The sequence below is a fragment of the Bufo bufo genome, chromosome 2 (assembly GCF_905171765.1).
Source record: "Bufo bufo chromosome 2, aBufBuf1.1, whole genome shotgun sequence".
NCBI lineage: Eukaryota > Metazoa > Chordata > Amphibia > Anura > Bufonidae > Bufo > Bufo bufo.
Window position 1 is genome coordinate 438,720,397 of NC_053390.1, and position 27,517 is coordinate 438,747,913.

Genomic DNA, 27,517 nt, shown 5'->3' on the forward strand with positions numbered 1-27,517 from the left:
ACTCCAATTCAATGCAAAGCACTGACAGTGTTAATGTCACTGTATTTCATGCATTTTATTAATGTGCTACATGTTCCATAAGGTTGTATAGGGAATGAGAGGTCCCAAGTGGTTAGACAGGGCTGACTCTGCCCTTCCTCTCCAGGAGAAAATAGATTGAGTCTAGTTTTGGCTGCAGTCAAGTAAATACCTCAGAGCAAGCAGCTAAGAACAGAACTTTCCAGAAAAGACTGTAACCTTGCAGCTTATAAACAGTTTATGTGCCAGCCCTCTGAAGGGAAAAATATACAGAAGGTTTAGCGGTCACAAAAGGGATTGTGGACTACTTTGGCATGGACGGTAAATTCTTCCACCCTGGCTATAGCCTCCTCTGCATGTGGTGGGAACAACATAAACTGCAGACTGATGATCACAGAACCGACTTTATTCCTTTGAGGATACTGTGGATATAAACATGGCTGGTTTTAGATAAAATGTGGCCCTGGGCAAAATCAAAAGTGGCGCACCAAATCTTGTAATAACGTTCTAACAACACAGTTACATTCTGTTGATTCCGGCGCTCTTTCACAGATTTACACCCCGTAAAGCTCCTCACACAGTTCTTCGCCCTCATGGCCCCAGAATACTCCACATGCCCCCTCCCCTCACAATGCAATGAGTTCCCCTTACTCACAGCATCTGAGAGTGTTAAAAAGAGGAAGCGTGAGATTCCTCTTCAGGGACGCTTTTCCTCAGCGGAGATTGGGGAAAGCCACAGCCTGTACTAGGCTTCACGGCTCATTGTTAGTAGATGGCAGCACTGAACTGTGATATAATGATTTCTATATAGACTAATGGAGACATTTACATCTGATGATTGTAAGTTGTGGTCCACTTGGGGGACTTAACAAAAAGTAAAAAAATAAAAAAAAATAAAGTTTTGAAAATATAAAAAAATCAAAAATTAAAATCAGCCCCATTCCCCAAAATAAAAAGAAACAAAATAATAGCATTATGGGCATCACTGCATGCGAAAACACCCGTACTATTAAAATATTAAAAAAGTTAGCCCATATGGTGAATGACAGAGCAAAAAAAAAGTTTTAAAAAAGGCAGATTCACGTTTTTTTCATCACTTTATCACCCAAGAAAATTGAATAGTGATCAAGTCCTACACACCCCAAAATGGTATTGTCAAAAACGACATATCGTCCCACAAAAAATGAGCCCCCACACATCTCTGTAGACATAACAATAAAAAAGTTATGAGGGTCAGAATATCGTGATGAAAAGAAAAGAAATATATTTTCTTTTTTACGACGTGAGCCCTGATTACTGATGAGCGGCATAGGCAGTATTCAAATTTGCGATATTTCGCTAATTTTTGGCCGAATATTCACCATAAATTCGCAAATTCATGATCTCCAGTCATTGTTTACTTTATAGCGAAAATTTAATATATTTGCACTAAAATTTTGAATAGAATAATCTCAATCAACACTAAGGGGTAGGCAATTTTCCTTTTGGTTGCTATGGATGTTGCTAAGTGCCGATATTTGTGATAAATTTGCGATTAATTTGCGATTAGAATATTCAACACTATTTGCGAATACAAATATATATATAGCACTATATAAATATTTGCGAATTTTCAAAGTGGCGATATTTGTGATTAAAATTGGCGATTTGAATATTCGCGCTCAACACTAGTCCTGATGAGGCTTAGCTTGCTGCAGTGAGCGGGCCTATAGACGTCCTGAGCGGGGAGTGCTGATAGGGTTGCCACCTTTTCTAACAAAAAATACTGGTTACACAAGTTAAAAAGGTTGATGTGGATTAATATGTGTGTTATTTGATCATATTTTATGTTTTGCTCAATTTTTTTCTCAATAAAATCGAACTTTTCACTGTTGGGGACACCCTGTGTATTTATGTTTTATTTAGCCTCTATTTTTAAAATGCTTCTGTGGGGATTCGAACTCTCAGCCTTCCATATTAAAGGGAATCTGTCACCTGCTTTTATCATTTTAAGCTGTTACCATCGCTATGTTCACTGAAGTACCTTATTTCCAGCAGTCTTCTTTTTACTTGATTTCGTTTTGTCCTTTTGATATAAAAGCGCTTTTTATGATATGCTAATGAGGGTCCAAGGTGCCCAGAGGGGCGTTTTTTTCCCTCTCCGGTGCCCAGTGACGCCCCCCTGCAGTGCCCAAGAACGCCTCCTGATCCTGAATTAACCTCCCACAGCCCGGCAAACGGTTCCACCCCCTCCCCACGTCATAGTCTACCTTCTAGAAATGCCCTGTCCTTCTTCCTGTCGACGGCCAGAAAACACGGCGGCTAGTAACCTGAGCGCTGTTGCCCTGAGGAGGTTGATGATCGCGCAGGCGCAGGCCGCAGGCGGTACTGTGCCTGTACGAGTTTTCTGGCCGCCGACAGGAAGAAGGACGGGGCATTTCTAGAAGGTGGACTATGACGTGGGGATGGGGCGGAACCGTTTGCCGGGCTGTGGGAGGTTATTTCAGGATCAGGAGGCGTTCTTGGGCACTGCAGGGGGGCGTCACTGGGCACCGGAGAGGGAAAAAAAAAACACCCCTCTGGGCACCTTGGACCTTCATTAGAATATCATAAAAAGCGCTTTTATATCAAAAGGACAAAACAAAATCAAGTAAAAAGAAGACTGCTGGAAATAAGGTACTTTAGTGAACATAGCGATGGTGACAGCTTAAAATGCTAAAAGTAGGTGACAGATTCCCTTTAAAGACACAAACCTTAACCACTGGGCTATGGAACTCAATGCTAAGTGGTTGCTTAAAAGAGTCATAGAAGTTTCTCTTGTATTAAAAACCTCATAGAAGCGTCTCTTGTATTAAAAACCTCATAGAAGTTTCTCTTGTATTATACAAGAGAAACTTCTATGAGGTTTTTCAGTAATGACTTAGCATTGAGCTCTATAGCTCAGTTGTTAAGGTTCTTGCCTTTTTGCACATAGTTGTGAGTTTGAATCCCCACAGAAACATTTCAAAATTAGAGTCTAAATTAACCTTATATACACAGGGTGTCCCCAGGCATAGTGACCATTCTTGGGAATACCCCTTACATGTTCATAACACTGATTCCATATATGGACACATCTATATATGAAGTCAGAGCAGGGACAACTAAGCCAGGAAATTCCGCACTCTGGAGCCCCAGACTGTTTAACTTTCTGCAGGGACTGAAGCAGGGGGGCCCTGGGCAATTGCCCAGTTTGCCAACGCCAGCCCTGGATATAATTATATATCTGGAGATAAAAAAAAAAGTACACCCCTTTACGCCTAAAACAGGAAAGATTGTTCTGCCTGATATAAGAGAGAAACTAGCCTTCATATACAACCATGGGAAGTATTTGTGTCTACTGTAAAACTGTATTTCATGTATACAGTGCTTTATTGTTCTGCAAGAAAGTCTGCATGGCAAAAGATCGTCAACCTGGATATCTTTAAAAGACCTAATACATGTGTGCAGAATTGAAAATTCTGGACCTTTCTTACTGTCAGTGAATTTACTTGTGTAGTATAAATTACTGATAACCAACACCACCCTACTTCATCCCACTCTTCTTAAAGGGCGCCCTCAGGTCATTGAGGTTCTGGGGTATAGAGTTACAAGCCTCTACAAGGTGACTCAGCTGATACCCTGGGATGGCCAACCTGCGGCTCTCCAACTGTTGTAAAACTACAACTCCCATCATGCCCTGCTGTAGGCAATCTGGGCATGCTGGTAGTTTTGTAACAGCTGGAGAGCCTCAGGTTGGCCGTCCCTGGCCTAGCTTTTCAATGGGATTCAGGTCTGAAGAAAGTACAGGCCACTCCATTTGCGGTCCCCTAGTCTCCAGCAGTTGTTCCCTAATTATGCAACCTTGATGAGCTGGCACATTTTCATCCATGAAGATGAAATTAGGCCTGTGTTGTTGATGCAGAGGCCCAATGACTGGATTAATGATGTTATTCAAGTAGTATGGGCTTATCATTGTACCATTCACAAAGCGTAGGGCAGTTCTGTATTGACTAGACACACCTGCCCACACTTTAACATCACCACCACCAAAGCCTCGTCTGGTGACAACAGTGGCTGATGCATAGTGCTCTCCTTGACGTCTTCAACATCGTTGGTTGCCATCCTTTCTGTTAAGCATGAATTGACTTTTATCAGTGAATATCACTGAGGCCCACTGCTCCCTCGTCCAGTGTAGATGCTCCCTGGCCAATGCAAGACTATGATGCCTGTAGTCAGGTACCCTTGCAGGTCATCTAGCACGCAGATCACACTGACGTGACACTTGGGTTCCTCTCACCTCCTTTAAATGTGCCTGGAGTTGTGTGGCATTCGTCATCCGCTTCCGCAGGGCATTGTTCACAATGAAATGGTCATCAGTGTGGGATGTGGCCAAAGGACGTCCACTTCTATGCCTTTCTGTGAGTCTTCCAGTCTCTCTGTATTTCTTTTGCAACCTACTAATGGCACTCTGTGACACTCTAAGCTCAGTGGCCACTTCCATCTGAGAACATCCTGCTCGAAGCCTCACAATGGCTAGGTACTGTTGATCAATTGTTAGGTGTTGTCTTGGTCTCATGATGTCAAAATGTGAACAGCATGATGAGGAAGACTGTTTAAATACAAATTCTAATTGAACCAGGAAATGTATTGGGAGATCCATGAATTTTGCCTTTAAGCTCCTTGTTAGAGAACAGCAAGTTGTGCAAAAAGTACTGAAACATTGAACAGTTGGATGTGTGCATTCAAAAGTTTAGAGAAGGTCACATTAAATTCACCTGTAAAGGAGTGCATTTTAGGTTCATCCTGAAATTTTACCCACAAGCCAAATATCCCTATTTTTTGTGAGTAGTGTATAAGATTTGGAAAATGGGACTTTGGCATTTGGTCCAAAATTGCTTCTGCTCTAAGGGACTGCTAAGTGATCAAAGACAGTGTCAGATATGTAATGTGATTTCAGTTTTCTGTTTTATGCACCTGAACGTTGAATTTGTAGGGTTTATTACCACCTCCTAGAGAAAGTAACCAGGAAGGGATAGGCCCTAACCCCTGGGCTTGTTATTTTAGTTAGATTAGTCAACATCTGGTAGCTGAAATGTGAGCAGCTAAAAACAGGGAAGAGACCAGGGAGCATCCCAGAGAAGAATTGTAGTTCGGTATACCTAAGAAGGTTGAGAAGCCATGTTCTTGGGAATCTGTAAAGGTTATGCACAAGGCTATAGACTTCACAGCACTTGGCCATGTCTAAAGGTCACAGCCCCTGGTCATACCCAGAATTGCAGCAATTGTTCAAGGATAGTGTAAAGGCTTCTGACCCCTGTTTGTATTTCTGCTGCTTGAGAGTTGAACTGGGAAGTATAGAACAGATTATTTGAAAGTGTATCTCTGTAGAGAGCTCCTGGAATTAACCCATTAATGCAGACTCAGCAATGATTGTAACTGTCCAAGAACTGTGCCTCCATTTTCTAGAAGAATACCTGAAGATTTAGTAAAAACTCTTGGGGTCGTTTTAGATGCCGGTCTTAATGACCCTGCGCTGGCGCTTGATGCTCCAAGTTATGAGTTACTCCAGCTCCCCTCATAAATGACCCCCTCTGTGTTTACTTGTTCAACTGTCTAATCCATTTTTACCATTTCCTGCCTTGCAACTCACAACTACCAACATCAAGGGCACCCCACCTTCCAGCAGTAAGGAGACCCAAGACCAGGATGTGTCCCAGGGGAATATTACCATTAGGTGCAACCCCCCCACTATACACAGCCTCAGGTAGCATGGGAGCTGGACAGCTGCAACCATGAGTAACACCACCCACCTCACAACCACTACTATCATTCCCATCCTCACCCCTCCCATCTGGTTTACTGCACATAGGTAGCTGACAACATCACCTAGATGGCTATTGAGCTAAGAAAGAGCATTTAAATGAATAAAATACAAGTTATACCAAATCACTTGTTACATTGAATCAATTTCCAGAGAACTATATAACAATCTTCTCAGCTTCTTCAGCTCTGTAACATGTGTAATACCCCAGGAATCTGTGCAATGTTATATTTGGCTCTTGTATTATGTCATTTTTTTTCCAGCAGAAGGAGGTATTATGTGGCAATGGCTGACTGTAACAGGGCTTAACCACCCTGTTCCAACTTTCCTGGGAGAGCAGACTAGTCTTACTTCCTGCCAGGAAGCAGAAGTCTAGTGTGAGTCAGCATTCTATAGTTAGAGTTAGATGGAGAGGGGAAGGGAGAGGACTCTCTCCTGCCTGAGAGTGAAGAAGCAGCTCCTAGAGCACCAACTTTCTAGAATTGACTCAAGTGGGGTCTTGGAAACAGAGACAGCAAGACGGCTGCAAGGTGAGGTAAAACAGGCCAAAGACACCCTCATCACCAAACTACCACTAGGCCAGTAACATTTAAGTGCAGCCATCCAACCTGCCACCATACCTCCTCGGTCGGTGCCAGAACAGAATTGCACTAAAACCTACTTCTACCGTTTGTATTTTCAAGTTTTACGTTGCACTTAGTAAAAGGACTTTGTTACTTTTAAGTCTGGCCTCATTATTCAGTGCTACAACTTTCACTGCAACGGACCCCAGGGAGCAACAGCCTGAGCTAGGACACAATAACACAACTATACTAAATTAGGGCAAATACCATTCTCATTCTCTACGCCGGTTCCCAAGGGGGCTCGCTGTGCATGCTGCTGACTGCACTGCATTTTCATCGTGACAGGTTCGCTTTAAAGGGGTTGTCCAAGCTAAGAAAAAAATCTGCTGAAAGGCAGAGAAGGTGTTATAATAACTTAAAGAAGTTATACTCACCTATTTAAACCCTTTTCGCTTGACAAACACTGCCCTGGTCCTCCTTTTTACATGGCTTCAGCAGTGCCCTGCCCATACAACATGTAACCACTGTAGCCAGCCACTGGCCTCAAAAGTCTTATGAGGTATACCGCTGAAGCTAGTGATTGGCTGCAGTATTCAGGCACGTCACTGCTGCAGCCAAGAAGATGACATCATGTCTGTAGTGGTGGCAGGATCAGAGTGGTGTTGCTGGAGCAGAGGGAGTTTGAACCAGTGAGTAAAACTTCCTTTGTTATTTTAACACTGTCCCTGCCTCTCACCAAGTTTTTTATTAACTTCAACAACTCCTTTAATTAATATGCTTATATAATTTAGCTACAATTGAATACTTCTCTCTGAATTATGGAATTTTTACATTGTTTCAGGTTAAATCGATTCGCTAACACGAAGCACGAGGAAGTTCGGCTTCGAGGCGAACCAAATTCATCCTGAAATTCGGATCGAATTCGTGGCATTCGATTCGCTCATCTTTACCAACTTTCATCCGGACAATATTTCATGCATGTAGGAATTTTTGTCCAGCCTAAGGCTCCATTCACACGTCCGCAATTTCGTTCCGCATTTTGTGGAACAGAATTGCGGACCCATTCATTCCTATGGGGCAGCACGATGTGCTGCCCGGACACGGAATTGCGGATCCGCACTTCCAGGTCCGAACTTCCGTTCCGTAAAAGAATAGAACATGTCCTATTCTTGTCCGCAATTGCGGACAAGAACAGGCATATTCTATTAGTGCCGGCAATGTGCGGTCCGCAAAATGCGGAACGCACATTGGCACTTTCCATGTTTTGCGGATCCGCGGCTCCGTGGATCCGCAAAAAACATTGCGGACGTGTGAATGGAGCCTTAGCCCTCTTTCACACGACCGTGTGGCTTTTTCAGTGTTTTGCGGTCCGTTTTAAATGGATCCGTTGTTCCGTTTTTTGTTTCCGTTGTGTTTCCATTTCCGTTCCGTTTTTCCGTATGGCATATATACAGTAATTACATAGAAAAAATTGGGCTGGGCATAACAAAAAAAAAATTGGGCTGGGCAAAACAAAAAACGGAACGGATACGGAAGACATACGGATGCATTTCCGTATGCATTCCGTTTTTTTTGCGGACCCATAGACTTTAATGGAGCCACGGAACGTGATTTGCGGCCAAATATAGGACATGTTCTATCTTTGAACGGAAAAACGGAAATACGGAAACGGAATGCATACGGAGTACATTCCATTTTTTTTGCGGAACCATTGAAATGAATGGTTCCGTATACGGACCGTATACGGAACGCAAAAAACGGCCCGCAAAACGGAAAAATAAATGGTCGTGTGAAAGAGGCCTCAAGCTGCCATTGATGCAGCTGCATCCCCACCAGATCCTATTGTAGTAAATGGGGATCCAGCGTTTCCCAGCATCTGGTTGGTGAATTCCAGCAGCTGTTCCTCTGCTAAAAGAGCCTGCTGGATATTACAAAGCTGATGAGAACATTGCATCCTTGTCTGGTTATTCATCCTGCAGTACAAAGAATACAAACGAAAGTAGCTTTCACAATGGGAAATCCTCAGACGTTCTTCCTAGAACATAATCATTAAGCAAATATAGATTTTTAATAAGTTGCGCAACTAAGGGCTCTTTCACACTTGCGTTGTTCTTTTCCGGCATAGAGTTCCGTCGTCGGGGCTCTATGCTGGAAAAATCCTGAATTCACTGCCAAAAGCCATCTTGATAGATGGCATCTGATAAAACTGTAACAATTTTTTTTTCTCCATAGAACAGAGATGTATGACTCTCAGAGCCACAATTTGCGGCCCCCATCTTGCTCGATAGCAATACAGCTGTTCATGCAATCAGCTGTGTTTCTCACTGGAGCGCCCTACGCTGCTGGATTAAAGGTCCTGCTCCTGTACTCTATAAGGAGCAGGTTGGTTCCCCAGCTGTCAGTGACAGCAAGGGACCTGAGAAGAAGACAGTAGCGGTTTACTACTGCTTATGCCTTCTCCTCAGATAGGTGTGCGATCCCATGATAGCCAGGTATCTCGGGGGGAGAGCAGAGCTGCTGGATCTTGAGACCCTGCTCAGCTCTACCTTGTACAAAGCCCCCACAAGGAGCTGTTGTCCTCTGTAACTGGAGCTCCTTTTGATGCCCCAGTTACAATGGAAATAGTGCAAAATATAAAAAAAACTGTCAGTTTCCTCCTCCAGAGGTCTTTTAATGTTCTCTTTGGGGGCATATTAGGGTACTTTCACACTTGCGGCAGAACGGATCCGACATGCTGTTCACCATGTTGGATACGTCCTTCCGCTATTTCGCCGTGCCGCCGGACCGCCGCTCCGTCCCCATTGACTATAATGGGGACGGGGCGGAGCTCTGGCACAGCACGGCGGTGCACGGCGAAAGTCGCCGGACTAAAAAGTCCTGCATGTCCGACTTTTTAGTCCGGCGGCTTTCGCCGTGCACCGCCGTGCTGCGCCGGAGCTTTGCCCCCGTCCCCATTATAGTCAATGGGGACGGAGCGGTGGTCCGGCGGCACGGCGAAATAGCGTAAGGACGGATCCGACATGGTGAACAGCATGTCGGATCCGTCCTGCCGCAAGTGTGAAAGTACCCTTATGTGGCAAAAATATATTTAAAAAGTAAGTAAATATAATTAAAAATAATAAAATAAAGCAAACAAAAACTTCAGCTCACCCTTGTTTGCCATAGATGTGCACGGAAACCCCGGACCAGGGAAAAATTCCAAAACAAAAACAAAAATTCCAGCATACAAGCCACGGTTAAAATCCAAAATGTTTATTGCTTCCTTATGGCAAATCCACATGGCAACCAGAGTACAATGCGGTCTACGCGTTTCAACGTAGCGTCTTATTCTTGACCATGACATATCCACACCTTGCTAGCTTAAAAGCCTACCTCCACCAACAGCACGCCCCCAATCATGTGTTTGAATAATCAATGATTAAATAGTCGAAGTGTGCAATATGGTATGTTAAAACAAAATTAAAAATAGATCACATGTAGAGTTGAGCGGACACCTGGATGTTCGGGTTCAGCAGGTTCAGCCGAACTTTAAAAAAAGTTCGGGTTCGGGACCCGAACTTGAACCCGAACCCCATTAAAGTCAATGGGGACCCGAACTTTTGGCCACTAAAAATGGCTCTAAAATAGCCCTGGAAAGAGCTAGAGGGCTGAAAAAGGCAGCAAAATGTGCTTAAGAGCATGGCAAGTGCTCTGCAAACAAATGTGGATAGGGAAATGAATTAAAAAGACATAAAAGACCTTAAAAAAAAAAATAGGAATGAAGTAGGAGGAAGAGGTTGAAGAGGCGGTAAATGGGTGGATGTGGCCGTGTAGGCTCATGTGGCGGTCTAGGTGGAAGCGGCAGCGAAGGAGGAATAAGTAGCCAACACAGATGTGTGTTATTTGGCATTTTTACATAGGGGTATCCCCCAAAATATTGGGACATATAAAAAAAAAAAAGGAATAAGTGCACTTGAGTACAAGGATGGATGGTTGAGGCTGTTAGAACTGTCTATTCTGCACAAGGCTCAGACAAATCTTGTGGGATCCAGGCCTGGTTCATTTTAATGAACGCGAGTTTGTCCACGTTGGCTGTGGACAGGCGACTGCGTCTGTCTGTAATGACGCCTCCTGCCGTGCTAAATACACGTTCAGAGAGTACACTGGCTGCAGGGCAGGCCAGCACCTCCAAGTGCACATTTAGGCCACAAATACGGCTTTTTGCTTACTGGGGTTAAAAAAAACTCTGATACACTGCACATCTGGGATTAGACGTGCATAAAAAAAAAACATCTGTTTCATATCGTGCACATCTAGGATTAGGCGTGCATAAGTGAATGTCACATTTAGGCCAGAAATACAGCTTTTTGCTTACTGGGGTGAAAATAAACCATCTGTTTCATACAGTGCACATCTAGGATTAGATGTGCATAAGTGAGTGTCACATTTATGCACGTCTAATCTTAGATGTGCACTATATGAAACAGATTTTTTTTTTCACCCCAGTAAGCAAAAAGCTGTATTTCTGGCCTAAATGTGACACTCACTTATGCACGTCTAATCCTAGATGTGCACTATATGAAACAGATGTTTTTTTTTCACCCCACTAAGCAAAAAGCTGTATTTCTGGCCTAAATGTGACACTCACTTATGCACGTCTAATCCTAGATGTGCACTATATAAAACAGATGTGGTTTTTTTCACCCCAGTAATCAAAAAGCTGTATTTCTGGCCTAAATGTGACACTCACTTATGCAAGTCTAATCCTAGATGTGCACTATATGAAAAAAAGGTTTTTTTTTTACCCCAGTGTCTCAAAGCAGTATTTCTGGACTTGCAGACATGCAGGTATCCTGTGCTGGTGCACTGTCGTTGCATAAAATGGCTGCCGATTATGTATTGATATTGACTAACTGAAGGAAAAAAAGTTCGTTTTCAGTAGTAGTTGTCTCAGGGAAGGCTTAAAACAATTGTGCACTGCACCCACAAAACACATTTGCTGTAGATCGCTGAGTAAAGAAGCAGTTCTTCATAAGATTTCTCCCTGATCTCTCCCTCACAGCAGCTGCAGCCTATCCCTACACTAATCCGAGCAGAGTGACGGGCGGCGCTACGTGACTCCAGCTTAAATAGAGGCTGGGTCACATGCTGCAGTTGGCCAATCACAGCCATGCCAATAGTAGGCATGGCTGTGATGGCCTTTTGGGACAAGTAGTATGACGCTAGTTGATTGGCTGCTGTGCAGCCTTTCAAAAAGCGCCAAGAAAGCGGCAAACACCGAACCCGAACTTTTACGTAAATGTTCGGGTTCGGGTCCGGGTGTCGAAAAACCTAAAGTTTGGTACGAACCCGAACTTTACAGTTCGGGTTCGCTCAACTCTAATCACATTTAAACATTGCAAAAACACAGAAACCCAAATTACTATTCAAAAATTAGATCATACCTATTATTCATGCCTTTAGGAATCGTACTATCCAATGAAAATATCTAAATTGATTCTCAGTGTCTTCCCCCCTGTCGATATGAACTTGGAAACTCTCTCAATGCCCATGACATCTAAATCAGTCATGTCCCCCTTATGGACATCTCTAAAGTGTCGTGATAGCATTGAAATGTTTACCAATTTTACAGTATATTCAAAATATCAGATAGGTGCTTTCTGATTCTCACTTTGAGGCTGTTCCAAGTGCAGCCCACATACTGAAGATTACATTTTCTACATGTATCTAAATATATTACATTACTAGTGTTACAGTTGATATAATATTTTATTTTAAATACGTCACCAGTAACACTAGAAGTAAAGATTTTTCGCTATTTTTAAACAACTACATAGCTGACATTTGCTGCAGTCACATTTGTAACACCCCACTATATCCAACCATGTGGGTCTTTGTACAGTGGATATAAAAAGTCTACACACCCCTGTTAAAATGTCAGGTTTCTGTGATGTAAAAAAATGAGACAAAGATAAATCATTTCAGAACTTTTTCCACCTTTAATGTGACCTATATAAACTGTACCACTCAATTGAAAAACAAACTGAAATCGTTTAGGTAGAAGGAAGAAAAATTATAAAAATAAAAAAATATGGTTGCATAAGTGTGCACACCCTTAAACTAATACTTTGTTGAAGCACCTTTTGATTTTATTACAGCACTCAGTCTTTTTGGGTGTGAGTCTATCAGCATGGCACATTTTGACTTGGCAAGATTTGCCCACTATTCTTTGCAAAAACACTCCAAATCTGTCAGATTGCGAGGGCATCTCCTGTGCACAGCCCTCTTCAAATCACCACACAGATTTTCAATTGGATTCAGGTCTGGGCTCTGGCTTGGCCATTCCAAAACTTTAATGTTCTTCTGGTGAAGCCATTCCTTTGTTGATTTGGATGTATGCTTTGGGTCGTTGTCATGCTGAAAGATGAAGTTTCTCTTCATGTTCAGCTTTCTAGCGGAAGCCCAAGGTTTTGTGCCAATATTGACTGGTATTTGGAACTGTTCATAATTCCCTCTAGCTTAACTAAGGCCCCAGTTCCAGCTGAAGAAAAATGGCCCCAAAGTGTGATCCTGCCACCACCATGCTTCACTGTGGGTATGGTGTTCTTTTGGTGATGTGCAGTGTTGTTTTTGGGCAAACATATCTTTTGGAATTGTGGCCAAAAAGTTTAACCTTGGTTTCATCAGACCTTAACACCTTTTCCCACATGCTTTTGGGAGACTTCAGATGTGTTTTTGCAAAATGTAGCCTGGCTTGGATGTTTTTCTTCGTAAGAAAAGGCTTTCGTCTTGCATAGCCCAGACATATGAAGAGTATGGGAGATTGTTGTCACATGTACCACACAGCCAGTACTTGCCAGAAATTCCTGCAGCTCTTTTAATGTTGCTGTAGGCCTCTTGGTAGCCTCCCAGACCAGTTTTCTTCTCGTCTTTTCATCAATTTTGGAGGGACATCCAGTTCTTGGTAATGTCACTGTTGTGCCATATTTTCTCCACTTGATGATGACTGTCTTCACTGTGTTCCATGGTATATCTAATGCTTTGGAAATTCTTTTGTACACATCTCCTGACTGATACCTTTAAGCAATGAGATCCCTCTGATGCTTTGGAAGCTCTCTGTGGACCATGGCTTTTGCTGTGGGATGCGACTAAGAAAATTTCAGGAAAGACCAACTAGAGCAGCTGAACTTTATTTGGGGTTAATCAGAAGCCCTTTAAATGATGGCAGGTGTATGCTGACTCCTATTTAACATAATTTAGAATGTGATTGCTTAATTCTGAATACAGCTACATCCCCAGTTATAAGAGGGCGTGCACACTTATGCAACCACGTTATTATTATTATTTTTTTCTTCCCTCCACCTAAAAGATTTCAGTTTGTTTTTCAATTGAGTTGGACAGTTTATAGGTCACATTAAAGGTGGAAAAAGTTCTGAAATGATTTATCTTTGTCTCATTTTTTTACATCACAGAAACCTGACATTTTAACAGGGGTTTGTAGACTTTTTATATCCACTGTACATGTGAATCCTCCAAAAATTGGCTAGGCGGCAACATGGAGGATAAAGTGGGAGCCTTTCTACTGACAATTTTAATACCAGGATCCAAAATGGAATGTATACTATTATCCTGAAACAAAATTGGAAGATATTTAATGATAATGTTCTGTATTTAATTAAATTGCTGACTATATGTACCGTAGTTACTAACCTCAATTGCTTTAAATCAATAGTTATTGCTTTTTTGTTATTCATAATCCTATCTGAATTGTGACATATTAACTTCTGTCTATCAATATGTCTAGCTTTTTCCTTGCTTGCATAAGAATACGTTCCCCATAACCCCTTTGCTTAAACCTTCTATATAATTATGAAAATTGGGATCCTCAGAGCAATTTCTACGGATTCTAATGGTCTCACCAAATGGACTTCCATTAATCACATATCTACGGTGGCAAGGAGAGGCCAGTAGTACAGTGTGACCACTGGTGTCTTTCATATAATTTCTACTAACCACCCTCTTGCCATCACTAGATAACCTGAGATCAAGAAAAGGGATGTCACTAGCAGATAACTGATACGTGAATTGTAAATTCATCTAATTTTTGTTGATATATCTAACCAAATTGAGAAAATCAGTCTGTACAGTACAAAACCATGATAATATCAATTTATCTACCATACCATATGATAGAGGGCAACAAATATTGTCCTCCCTCATAAGGTAGAATTCTTCCCAATGGCACATAAAATATTTGCAAATGATGGGGAGAATTTCGCACCCCTAAATGCCCACCTCGCCTGCAAATAGAAAGTGACATTGAAGGAAAAATAAAATTAAAAAATAAAATTAAAAAATAAAAAGTGCAAAATAAAAAGCAATGGTTAGTTTACCCTAGAAGTCATTTTATTTAGTATAAATAATAATAGAATACAAATAAAACAAAAAATAAAAACATCCATGCCAGCCAAAACCATCTCCATTATCACATGAAACTGTACATAATATATATCAAAATGACGACATAAAATAGGAGACTAATTTTAATAATTTATTTTGGTGTTAATTTTCATATTTAAAGAAAAAGTAGCTATACGGTAGTTTTAAAAAAAAAATACTTTTTAATTTTTTTTAGCACAGTGTCCTCAAATAAAACTAAAAAAGAAAAGATGTTAAAAATATATATTAAAACGCCCTATGTGTGAAGTAAAAAAAGTTGTAAAAGTTATTTTGGTAGTCCAACAAATAAAGTTTTTCAGACCTAGTTATTAATAAGGGAAAGTGCGTACTGATTATTGCATGGCATCTGACACACAGATGTAAACTATGTCTGGGCGACCAGAGGCGGTAATAACCAATAAGTGGTGTCCCATGCGCTCATTTATGAATAAGAGGCAGGGTAGCAGGAAATGTCGCCACTTAAAGGGGTTTTCCCATGACTAATGTACAAAATGAAAATCAGCCATCATTTAGTACATGACAATCTCTTTCTAACAAAGCTAGAACCAGTCCTGTACTGCACATGGATCCAGAGATCTCCCCATTCATTGATCTGCTAGATTTATATCAAACTGGCAGCTCAAGGAGAGTGTATTTTCTGCTGCAGCTCCGGGGGCGTGTCTCAGCTCTCCCTATCACAGCTCAGGAGGCTGTTGAAGGATGAAACTGAGCATGTGCGGCCTTCTCAGTGAGCAGGTCACAGAAATAGGAAAAATATTTTTCATGGGACAACCCCTTTAAAGGGGTTACCCCATGATTAACCACCTCTGGACCGCTGTACGCAGATTCGCGTTCCGGAGGTGGCAGCGCTGCGCACAATCACGCATATACACGTCATCTCGCGAGACGCGAGATTTCGCTCCAAGCCGGCCCGCGCATGCGCATCGCGGGCCGGCAAAATTCAAAGAAGAAGTTCGTCACCAGCCTGCCAGCAACGATCATTGGCTGGCAGGCTGGCGATTTTAAAAAAATCCAATCAAAAGTCATATTAGTAAATATGATCTGTTATATGGCTTCTCTGCTCCTCTGCTGGTCCTTTTCGTCGGTTGGATCCAGCAGAGAAGCAGACTGAACTGTAAGTACACCAAACACTTCACTGTAGCCCCTGATCACCCCCCTGCACCCCAATTAACCCTTTGATCACCCCTTTGATCGCCCCTGTCAATCACCAGTGAAAGGAAAAAAAGTGATCAGTGTAAACTGTCACTTTTTTTTTTTCACTAGTATTGGCTGTTAGGTTTTAGGGATAGTTTAGGCCCCTTGGTTAGGTAGTTAGCGTCAGTTAGCGCCCACCCCACCGCACCGCAGTCACTTTTATTCGCTGAATAGCGTATCGCTAATCAGCATTTGTACTTTTATAGTATCTGTAAGTGATCAAAACTGATCACGGTCAGATCTATAATAGTATTAGTGTCACTTTAGTTCGCCCTCCACCCAAAACGCAGTGTTTGCCCGATCAGGCCTGATCGGTCGCCCACACGTGCGTTCACCCACGCCCGCCCCACCGCAGTGACAAAAAATATATATTTTTTGATCACTGCACATTCATTTTACACGCACTGCGGCGATAAAAAAATCAGTTTTGATATTTTTTATCAACCGCAGCGGCCTCCGGTACTTCGCTAGCCTCCCCTTTGTAAGACAGGCTTGCTTTTTTTCTTGGGTAGTCTCAGGGAATACCCCTAAATTTAGTAGTCCAAAATGTCAAACAGGGGGTATTCTTCTGAAGAAGCCTACAGGATTCTGACCCAGTCGGATGAGGAGTGGGAACCCTCATCTGACGAATCTAGCGGGTCAGAATATGAACCTGTGGAAAGCAGTGGCTCTCTGACCCAAAGTTCGGACGAGGAGGTGGAGGTCCCTGGCAGCACCAGGCGTACCCGGCCCCGTGTCGCTAGACCACAGGTTATGCAGGATCCGCTTCAAGAGCAGCAGAGTGGGGCTGTCGCTGCCGGATCACGTGGTGAGGCATACACCAGCAGCGCAGCCCTCCCTGGACCTAGTACCAGCACTGCCGTACAACATGGTGACGTGGCGAGCACCAGAAGGGCAGTTGAAGCTGGTACGGTGGCACGTGCACTAGTTACCCCGTCGCAGCCACCGCACAGACAGGCCCGTAGAGCCCCTAGAATCCCTGAGGTGCTGACAAACCCTGATTGGCAGTCACCAACTTCAGCCGCACCTGTAGTTCCCCCTTTCACCGCCCAGTCTGGAGTTCGGGTTGAGACGGCTCAAATCGGTTCGGCCCTGGGATTTTTTGAGCTGTTCTTGACTGCGGAGCTCTTGGACTTAGTCGTGGCAGAGACCAACCAGTATGCCACACAATTTATATCCGCCAACCCGGGAAGCTTTTATGCCCAGCATTTCCGGTGGAAACCAGTACAAGTTTCCGAACTTAAATTTTTTTTGGGCCTTCTCCTCAACATGGGCCTGACAAAAAAAGCATGAATTGCGGTCATATTGGTCAACGCACCCGATTCATCACATGCCCATGTTCTCTGCTGCTATGTCCAGGGCACGATTTGAGGCCATCCTCCGTTTCCTGCATTTTAGCGACACCACCTCCCACCCAGCTTTTGACCGGCTCCACAAAATTCGGCCCCTCATAGACCATTTCAACCAGAAATTTGCAGATTTGTATACCCCCGAGCAAAACATCTGCGTAGACGAGTCCCTAATACATTTTACCGGGCGCCTTGGCTTCAAACAGTACATCCCAAGCAAGCGTGCCCGGTATGGGGTCAAATTGTATAAGCTCTGTGAAAGGGCCACAGGCTATACCCACAAATTTCGGATCTATGAGGGAAAAGATCAGACCCTGGAGCCGGTCGGTTGCCCTGACTACCTGGGGAGCAGTGGGAAGACAGTCTGGGACTTGGTGTCACCCTTATTCGGCAAGGGGTACCATCTTTATGTGGACAATTTTTACACAAGTGTGGCCTTCTTTAGGCATTTGTTTTTAGAACGGATTTGCGCCTGTGGCACCGCGCGAACTAGTCGCGTGGGCTTCCCCCAACGGCTTGTAACCACCCGTCTTGCAAGGGGGGAGAGGGCTGCCTTGTGTAACGAAGAACTGCTCGCGGTGAAATGGAGAGACAAGCGTGACGTTTACATGCTCTCCTCCATTCACGCAGACACGACAATCCAAATTGAGCGAGCAACCCGTGTCATTGAAAAGCCCCTCTGTGTCCACGACTATAATGCGCTCATGGGAGGGGTGGACTTCAATGACCAGATGTTGTCTCCGTATTTAGTTTCCCGCAGAACCAGACGCTGGTATAAGAAGGTGTCTGTATATTTAATTCAATTGGCGCTGTACAATAGTTTTGTTCTCTACAGTAATGCTGGGAGAACACGATCTTTCCTCAAATTCCAGGAAGAGATCATCGAGAACCTCCTTTACCCAGGAGGTTCCGTGGCCCCATCCACCAGTGTAGTTAGCCGTCTACACGAGCGACATTTCCCCAGTGTCGTTCCTGGTACCTCAACCCAACCGTCACCCCGAAAAAGATGTTGTGTCTGTAGCAGGAGTGGAATAAGGCATGACACCCGCTATTTCTGTCCTGACTGTCCTGACCACCCTGCCCTATGCTTTGGTGAGTGTTTCCGGAAGTACCACACACAGGTACACCTAGCATAGGGATTGCATCTCACAGGACAGGCACACAGGGCTATTAGGGCCCTTTTACTCTCAGCTGCTGCAAACCTCTCCTTTCACCTGGGATAAAGTGCATAACGTACTTCGCCACATCTTTGGGCGATTTGCGCTTTGCACATTGTCCCATGGGGAAGGAGAGGTTTGTTCTATAAAGGTAAAAAAAACTAAACAAAAAAAAAATTACCGGTAAGTAAAAAAGTTAAAAAAGTTAAAAAAAGTTAATATGTTCTGTTCTAAAGTTAATAAAGTTATTGCTTTGCGGCCTGGTTTTTTCTTTTTTGTTTTGTTTTTTTTTACCTTCCAGGTGGACCAACCGATCGACCAGCTGCAGCACTGATGTGCATTCGGACAGAAGCATTGCGCTGCTGTCAGATTACACGCAAGTCGGTGTATGCGGCGCTGCAAGACGAGATTTCTCCTCTGCAGTAAAAGATATGTTTGCCGAGGCATATGAGCTGAGGAGGTGGCGGTGTTCATATACTTTGGCAAACACTTTGTATATATAAAAAAAAAAATCCCGGCAATGATTTATTCATCCACATCGATTGATGTGAATGGAGAAATCTGGTTTGCCAGGGCATACGAGCTGAAGTGGGTATGGATGTTGGGCGGAGCTCCTATGTCCTGGCAGACGCCTTTCCCCTCCTTTTTCTTTTTTTGGCAGAGATTTTTTCATCCACATTGACCGATGCGAATGAAGAAATCTGTGCCGTTCATTTTTTTCTTTCAGCCCAGAGGCTGAACGGGAAAAAAAAATCTCATTACCCGTATGCTCAATATAAGGAGAATAGCAGAAACTCCTAATGCTGGGCATACATGTAATGATTGCGGAGACCCTCAAATGCCAGGGCAGTACAAACACCCCACAAATAACACCATTTTGGAAAGAAGACACCCCAAGGTATTCGCTGAGGGGCATATTGAGTCCATGAAAGATTGAAATTTTTGTCCCAAGTTAGCGGAAAGGGCGACTTTGTGAGAACAAAATCAAAAAAATCAATTTCCGCTAACTTGTGCCAAAATTTTTTTTTTTCAATGAACTCGCCATGCCCCTCATTGAATACCTTGGGGTGTCTTCTTTCCAAAATGGGGTCACATGTGGGGTATTTATACTGCCCTGGCATTTTAGGGGCCCCAAAGCGTGAGAAGAAGTCTGGTATCCAAATGTCTAAAAATGCCCTCCTAAAAGGAATTTGGGCCCCTTTGCCCACCTAGGCTGCAAAAAAGTGTCACACATCTGGTATCTCTGTATTCAGGAGAAGTTGAGGAATGTGTTTTGGGGTGTCTTTTTACATATACCCATGCTGGGTGAGATAAATATCTTGGTCAAATGCCAACTTTGTATAAAAAAATGGGAAAAGTTGTCTTTTGCCAAGATATTTCTCTCACCCAGCATGGGTATATGTAAAATGACACCACAAAACACATTCCCCACCTTCTCCTGAGTATGGAGATACCAGATGTGTGACACTTTTTTGCAGCCTAGGTGGGCAAAGGGGCCCACATTCCAAAGAGCACCTTTCGGATTTCACAGGTCATTTACCTACTTACCACACATTAGGGCCCCTGGAAAATGCCAGGGCAGTATAACTACCCCACAAGTGACCCCATTTTGGAAAGAAGACACCCCAAGGTATTCCGTGAGGGGCATGGCAAGTTCCTGGAATTTTTTATTTTTTGTCACAAGTTAGTGGAAAATGATGATTTTTTATTTTTTTTTTTCCATACAAAGTCTCATATTCCACTAACTTGTGACAAAAAATAAAAACTTCCAGGAACTCACTATGCCCATCAGCGAATACCTTGGGGTCTCTTCTTTCCAAAATGGAGTCACTTGTGGGGTAGTTATACTGCCCTGGCATTCTAGGGGCCCAAATGTGTGGTAAGGAGTTTGAAATCAAATTCTGTAAAAAATGACCTGTGAAATCCGAAAGGTGCTCTTTGGAATATGGGCCCCTTTGCCCACCTAGGCTGCAAAAAAGTGTCACACATCTGGTATCTCCGTACTCAGGAGAAGGTGGGGAATGTGTTTTGGGGTGTCATTTTACATATACCCATGCTGGGTGAGAGAAATATCTTGGCAAAAGACAACTTTTCCCATTTTTATATACAAAGTTGGCATTTGACCAAGATATTTATCTCACCCAGCATGGGTATATGTAAAAAGACACCCCAAAACACATTCCTCAACTTCTCCTGAGTACGGAGATACCAGATGTGTGACACTTTTTTGCAGCCTAGGTGGGCAAAGGGGCCCACATTCCAAAGAGCACCTTTCGGATTTCACAGGTCATTTTTCACTGAATTTGATTTCAAACTCCTTACCACACATTTGGGCCCCTAGAATGCCAGGGCAGTATAACTACCCCACAAGTGACCCCATTTTGGAAAGAAGAGACCCCAAGGTATTCGCTGATGGGCATAGTGAGTTCATGGAAGTTTTTATTTTTTGTCACAAGTTAGTGGAATATGAGACTTTGTATGAAAAAAAAAATTTAAAAAAAAAATCATCATTTTCCACTAACTTGTGACAAAAAATAAAAAATTCTAGGAACTTGCCATGCCCCTCACGGAATACCTTGGGGTGTCTTCTTTCCAAAATGGGGTCACTTGTGGGGTAGTTATACTGCCCTGGCATTCTAGGGGCCCAAATGTGTGGTAAGGAGTTTGAAATCAAATTCTGTAAAAAATGACCTGTGAAATCCGAAAGGTGCTCTTTGGAATATGGGCCCCTTTGCCCACCTAGGCTGCAAAAAAGTGTCACACATCTGGTATCTCCGTACTCAGGAGAAGGAGGGGAATGTGTTTTGGGGTGTCATTTTACATATACCCATGCTGGGTGAGAGAAATATCTTCTTGCAGCCTAGGTGGGCAAAGGGGCCCACATTCCAAAGAGCACCTTTTCGGATTTCACAGGTCATTTTTCACTGAATTTGATTTCAAACTCCTTACCACACATTTGGGCCCCATTTGGAAAGAAGAGACCCCAAGGTATTCGCTGATGGGCATAGTGAGTTCATAGAACTTTTTATTTTTTGTCACAAGTTAGTGGAATATGAGACTTTATAAGAAAAAAATAAAAAAAATCATCATTTTCCGCTAACTTGTGACAAAAAATAAAAAGTTCTATGAACTCACTATGCCCATCAGCGAATACCTTAGGGTGTGTACTTTCCGAAATGGGGTCATTTGTGGGGTGTTTGTACTGTCTGGGCATTGTAGAACCTCAGGAAACATGACAGGTGCTCAGAAAGTCAGAGCTGCTTCAAAAAGCGAAATTCACATTTTTGTACCATAGTTTGTAAACGCTATAACTTTTACCCAAACCATTTTTTTTTTACCCAAACATTTTTTTTTTATCAAAGACATGTAGAACAATAAATTTAGAGCAAAATTTATATATGGATCTCGTTTTTTTTTGCAAAATTTTACAACTGAAAGTGAAAAATGTCATTTTTTTGCAAAAAAATCGTTAAATTTCGATTAATAACAAAAAAAGTAAAAATGTCAGCAGCAAAGAAATACCACCAAATGAAAGCTCTATTAGTGAGAAGAAAAGGAGGTAAAATTCATTTGGGTGGTAAGTTGCATGACCGAGCAATAAACGGTGAAAGTAGTGTAGGTCAGAAGTGTAAAAAGTGGCCTGGTCTTTCAGGGTGTTTAAGCACTGGGGGCTGAGGTGGTTAATGTAAAAAATTTAAATCAAATATCATATAGTACATGACAATCTCTTTCTAACAAACCTAGAACCAGCCATGTACCTCACATGGATCCAGAGATATCCCCATTCAGTGTTCCAGTTGTTTTACTATATTTACTCCAAGCTGGCAGTATAGAGTGCATGCACTTTCTCAGGGGAGATGTCCTTTCTACTGCAGGTGGTGAGAGTAGAAGGATGGAACTAAGCATGTGTTTCCATCTCAGCGAGCAGGACGGAGAAATTAGAAAAAAAAAAGCAAACAGGAGGCTATACTAACTCTGTGGCTATACAAATTTTTTAATTACATTTAATTACAAAATTATTCAGACCCAGGTGCTGGTTTAAAAAATTTAGAATATTTTTCATGGCACACCCCTTTAAGACTGCAGAAATTTCCAGACCAATTACTGAGAACAAGTGTTCATAAGATCGCCAATTCCTGATAACTGGCCTATATAATTGTACTGCCAATCAGCCGATAAACGAGCAATCACTTGGTTGTCGACTGATTTGCATATTTTATCAAATGAAAGATGTACAGTGTTTGTCAGTACATTTCCCATCAGGAATGTCCGGCAGATAATCTATAGAACTGGAATTTCTCCCCCATTGACTTGGCATTGGCCTGTGTAATAGACCAAACGAGAGCCGGTCAAATTTTTTATTTTATTTTTGCAGCCACTTGAAACTGAGCAATGTGACAATGTGGCCAGATTGGATACGTCTTTTCTCAGGATCAGGGTGGACTATCAGGTCATTCAACTACAAAAGCCAATAGAATGAAGACCTTTTTAGCTGCAAAAGAACTTCTTTATAGCTGAAGCAAACACCGCACATATGATTTCTTCTCAAAATATCTGTCTGTGACAAATTACAATGCACGTTAAAGTTAATTAGGTATAGCATTTACAACTGAGCATCAAGACAACTATTTGCTATTTTAGGTAACCCTGGACATAAATGTCCCATCTCACAGTCATGTTGTGCTTATGCCTGCTCTATTATTCTGTACTATATAAAAAAAAACAAGCATATCAGTAGCGTACATGCCTGGGCCGACCAAAGCAAATTCAAAAAGCCTTTTTCTCCACTGCAATAATATCATACAAGCACTCTAATTCTTGTCTAGACACCCAGACCTTTGGCCAATTTTTCTTAATAGCCTGTAGTACAATTAATACAAAGAAATGTGGGAATGTGAAATACCCAGACACTCCAGCTGGAACAAAATAAACAGGCAAATCCGAAACAAATTGTGCAACCAAATTTATCATATGATGACTAATGGCTACTACATATTAATATGATCATATATGAAACATGATAAATTGATTATTAAAAATCTTAGGATTATAGCATGGTGAAACTTTTTCCTCAGAGAACTGGGAAAAATAACCATTTACTATCAAGTTATTTTCCTAAAAGTACATCAATATGCTAACTACTCCTATTGTGTCACTGTACTGTACCGTGTCAGTAATGTGCATTATTACCTTAAACAGGGTCCTGTATTCTGCTTCCGAGAACAAAGGATCAGTAGTTCCAATTCCTCACTATGTCTGAAGAATATGCCTGGTCTTCAATGTGTTACATACAAATTGTGAGTTCATTGATTGTGTGGTGTGGTGGTCTATGCATTTATGTGCTTTCTGTCAAATATGAATGCTTAGTTCTCCTGTCTTGGCCTTCACCGGGGTCTTAAATGCATCTGCTGATCTGATATATGTATAATGTGTTTTTAAAAGGCAGATTCACAGGTTTCCTGTGAAGGCATCTACCTCACCACACAAAGCTTCCTGTTGAAACCATCAAATTTGCAAACTGAGCCAGTAGACACATGACTGCAAAAGACTTGATTATAGAGATGAGCAAATTTCTTAAATTAATTTCATGTACGATTCATCAAAAACCTTTTTTAAAAACGTCCAAAATTCATGTCCAAATCAATTTCACAAAAATAAAAAGTGAGCCAATTGGCCTGAAAATTGGCATATGACACTCTGAGTTCTCCTAGGACTTATACTTTTGTTCCCTCTTGTGTTTCTTTTTTTTTCTTCATATTTTGCTCTTTCTCTACCTCCCAACCACAACATTTAAGCCCTTTAACACAATGACAGCAATAGCAAATTGTGTCAGAGTAACACTGATCTATACAGTGTTAATAAACAGCATGTTTAAAAACACATTGCACCATTGTATGTGTTATGATTTTTCATATTAGAAAGCTTTCAAAAATTGTCCTTTATCGGGGGCAGATGGTTTGTTGGGATCAAGCATCCAATAATTCTGCCTCAACAGGGCCAGGTCTCTGCCCCTGTTTATGCACACACATGTTAATGTCATAAGAAAGAGTGGCTTTTTCTGCACAATGTTCCAAAAATGATGGCTTAACGGGGCAGAATGCCTGCTCGTATTAATACACGCACAAGTGTTAATTGTCAAAAGAAAGAGTGGCCTATTCTGAAAGAGCCTAGAAAAATTCTCCCTTTTATTTGGGAGCAGCAGCACAGTGTGGATGTGGAAAGAGTAGGGTAATAGTGGCATGTGGTGGCTATAGTAGCTGCAGCAGTGGCAGCACAACATGGAACAGACAAGTTAAACAATTGAGTAATGTCGCACTAAAAATGGGGTGGAGAACCACGTAGAGGTGCACCCACTAATCAGACAACACCCAGTCTGAAAATAGTGAATAATATAAATAATGGAAGTGGGGCACACTCTAAAAGTATAGGGATCTTTAATAACAATATGGAACAGACAAGGCAGAAGATGTGTGTGTCGCTATTTAGGGGTAGTGGTAGAAGTGGTAGCTGTGTGGAAGTAATAAAAGCGGCAGTAGGGATAATGGAAGTGGCAGTAGGGGGATTAGCAGCAGGGAGTAGCAGCTGCAGCAGACATACGGTACAGGACATAAAGGTAGGCAGGCCGACAGCAGCAGTGGTATGATGGCAGAAGCAAAAGCAGCAGCCATATGAGCAAGGGCAGATCTATTCATCGGCCACAGCCGGAGGTGTGTAAAAATCCTCATGGATCTAAGTTGACTAAGTTTACCTCTGCCAGTGTACAAAAATCACTTTTGGCAAAATGAACGAGACGTTCATTTTGCCAAAAGTGATTTTTGTACACTGGCAGAGGTCAACTTAGTCCATTGGATGAAAGGTTTCCCCTTTCCATGCTAAAAACCCTCTCTGAGATGACACTGGAGGCTGGACAAGACAGAACAGAGAGAGCATAATGGGCTAGCTTGGGCCACTGTTCAATCTGGTTGCCTAGAAATCTATGGGGTCAGGGAACACTGTATATGCCAAGGAAAGGCCAGCGTTCAGGCAGGACTAAACGTGGGTGTTGAAGTGGTACGTTTCGGTTTGCTGAACTGGCTGCTGCTGTGGCTTCTGCTGCTTGTGGTAGTGGAGACAGTGGGAGGTGGGTGACTCTGTGTGGGGAGGAGAGGGGCCTCCTGGTGAGACACGTGGGCAGCAGTTGTCTGCTCACCGAAAGCTGCAGCACGCTGCATACACAGTGTTTCCTGGTAATAAAGTAATTTGGCCACCCTTTCTACAACAGGAAAATACAGTATTCTTTCCGGCTCCACCCCCCACTGAGATGACTGGTCAGCATGGCCATTGTCATCATTATCATTATCATCAGCCTCCAGTTCTTCCTTTACCACCAACTCCTTCTCCTTCTCCTCTTCCTGCAGTGGTAGCTCCCCATCCTCCTCCTCCATGGGACTTTCTCCATGTAGGTTCCCAACAGCTACAGGGAGCAGCAAACTCTGTGTGCTGTCTGCATCCATTGCTCCGTGCCGTGGTCCCGCAAAAATTATAAGTCATGTCCTATTCTTGTCCATTTTGCGGACAAGAATAGGCATTTCTTTAAAGGGCCGTCCGTTCTGTTCAGCAAATTGCGGAAGGCACACGGGCGGCATCCGTGTTTTGCGGATCCGCAATTTGCAGACCGCAAAACACGGCACAGTCGTGTGAACAAGCCCTAAAACTGCTCATACAGGTGCTCTAGCAAATGCTAGGTGGAATTTCAGCGTGTTAGAACATTGCTGTTCAAGCGGTACAATAGCAAACCATTCCGTTGCTGCAAGTCCAGGAGGGAGTTTCCTGCCACATATGAAAGGCTGAAATGGACAGTCTCCTGGACATGGTCAGCATCCTCTGCAAGCCAATCTACTTTTTCAAAAAGAGTTGCACAACTAAATTGATCATGTGAGCAAAGGAGCATGTATTATTTCCTTAAATGCAGTGTGGACACAATGCGCATTGTGGAGTTGGCAAGCAGCCAGCCAGTGGGATCAGCTCTAACACTGCATGGCATTGCTTCACTTTACAAATGATAGGAGGGAAGGGGAATCGGAGCTACATTCTGCCTTCTGTTGTTCTGGAAGGGAGGATGTCCAAGGAGAAGGATATGGAGGAGGCAGATAAGCACCTGGTATGGAACAAGACCGACACAAACGTGGGGTTGTCAATAGAACATGCAAAACATTGACCCATTGGGCCGTGAAACACATGTACTGTCCCTGCCTGTAACAGCTGCTCTAGATGTCCACAGTGGCGTACACCTTGCTCCACAGCAAGAATTGCAAGTGCAACATCCGACATGCGTCTGGGGTTGTTCTTAAGTAAACTTGTTGTGACGCCAGTTGCATTGAAGCAACAAGGGACAGAGTCCCCTTAAGTAGATGGTGGTGGTACCCAGGTGTAGAAATGCCAGAGAGGTGCAAGGGTAGCCTATAATGTCCCTATAGTTGTGGCTGTGCTCGTGTCACGGTGCTCCTACCTGGATATGCTGGACCCCAGGTGTTGTCGTCCAAAGAAGAGCAAATAGGGTGAATAGTTGAGGGAGTTGTAGAATAAATTGAGTCCAGACCTTGTGCTGAAGTTGAAACAGCTTTACTTTGCATAAGCGTCTCTCCAAACGATTTACAGGCTTTCTCTTGGTTTCCAGAAGGTTTTAGCATAAACTGGCAGGCAATAACATTATCAGCTCTTCTATGCTGACAGGCTTAAACAAGAACTTTTCCTTTGATGTATGCTACAACTTCTCCCTTTGTTGTCTGTCTCTAGATTATGTACCAGGACACTTTTCCTTTGCTGTATGAGGCTCCAAGCTGTTCCCTCTATATCCAGCAGAGTTTAAGGTGTTCTGCTGGCTTACTTTGTTTAGCTGGGGTAAGCTAGGACTTTCCCCTAGAAGGGGGTAAGCTGAACTGAACTCTAACCAACTAGTATGCTCCTTTCCTTAGAGAGGGTCAGAATGGAAAGCAG

At 42.8% G+C, this 27,517-nt stretch overlaps 1 protein-coding gene across 1 annotated transcript in view; it reads right to left on the bottom strand.

Moving 5' to 3' along the window:
* JAK3 (Janus kinase 3) overlaps positions 1-23,945 on the bottom strand; it is a 262,203-nt gene extending 238,258 nt beyond the window's left edge. The window contains exon 1 of the mRNA XM_040417463.1: positions 23,732-23,945. The gene's annotated coding sequence lies outside the window, so the exon portion shown is untranslated. The remainder of the gene's footprint in view (positions 1-23,731) is intronic.
* Between the last annotated feature and the right edge of the window lie 3,572 nt (positions 23,946-27,517).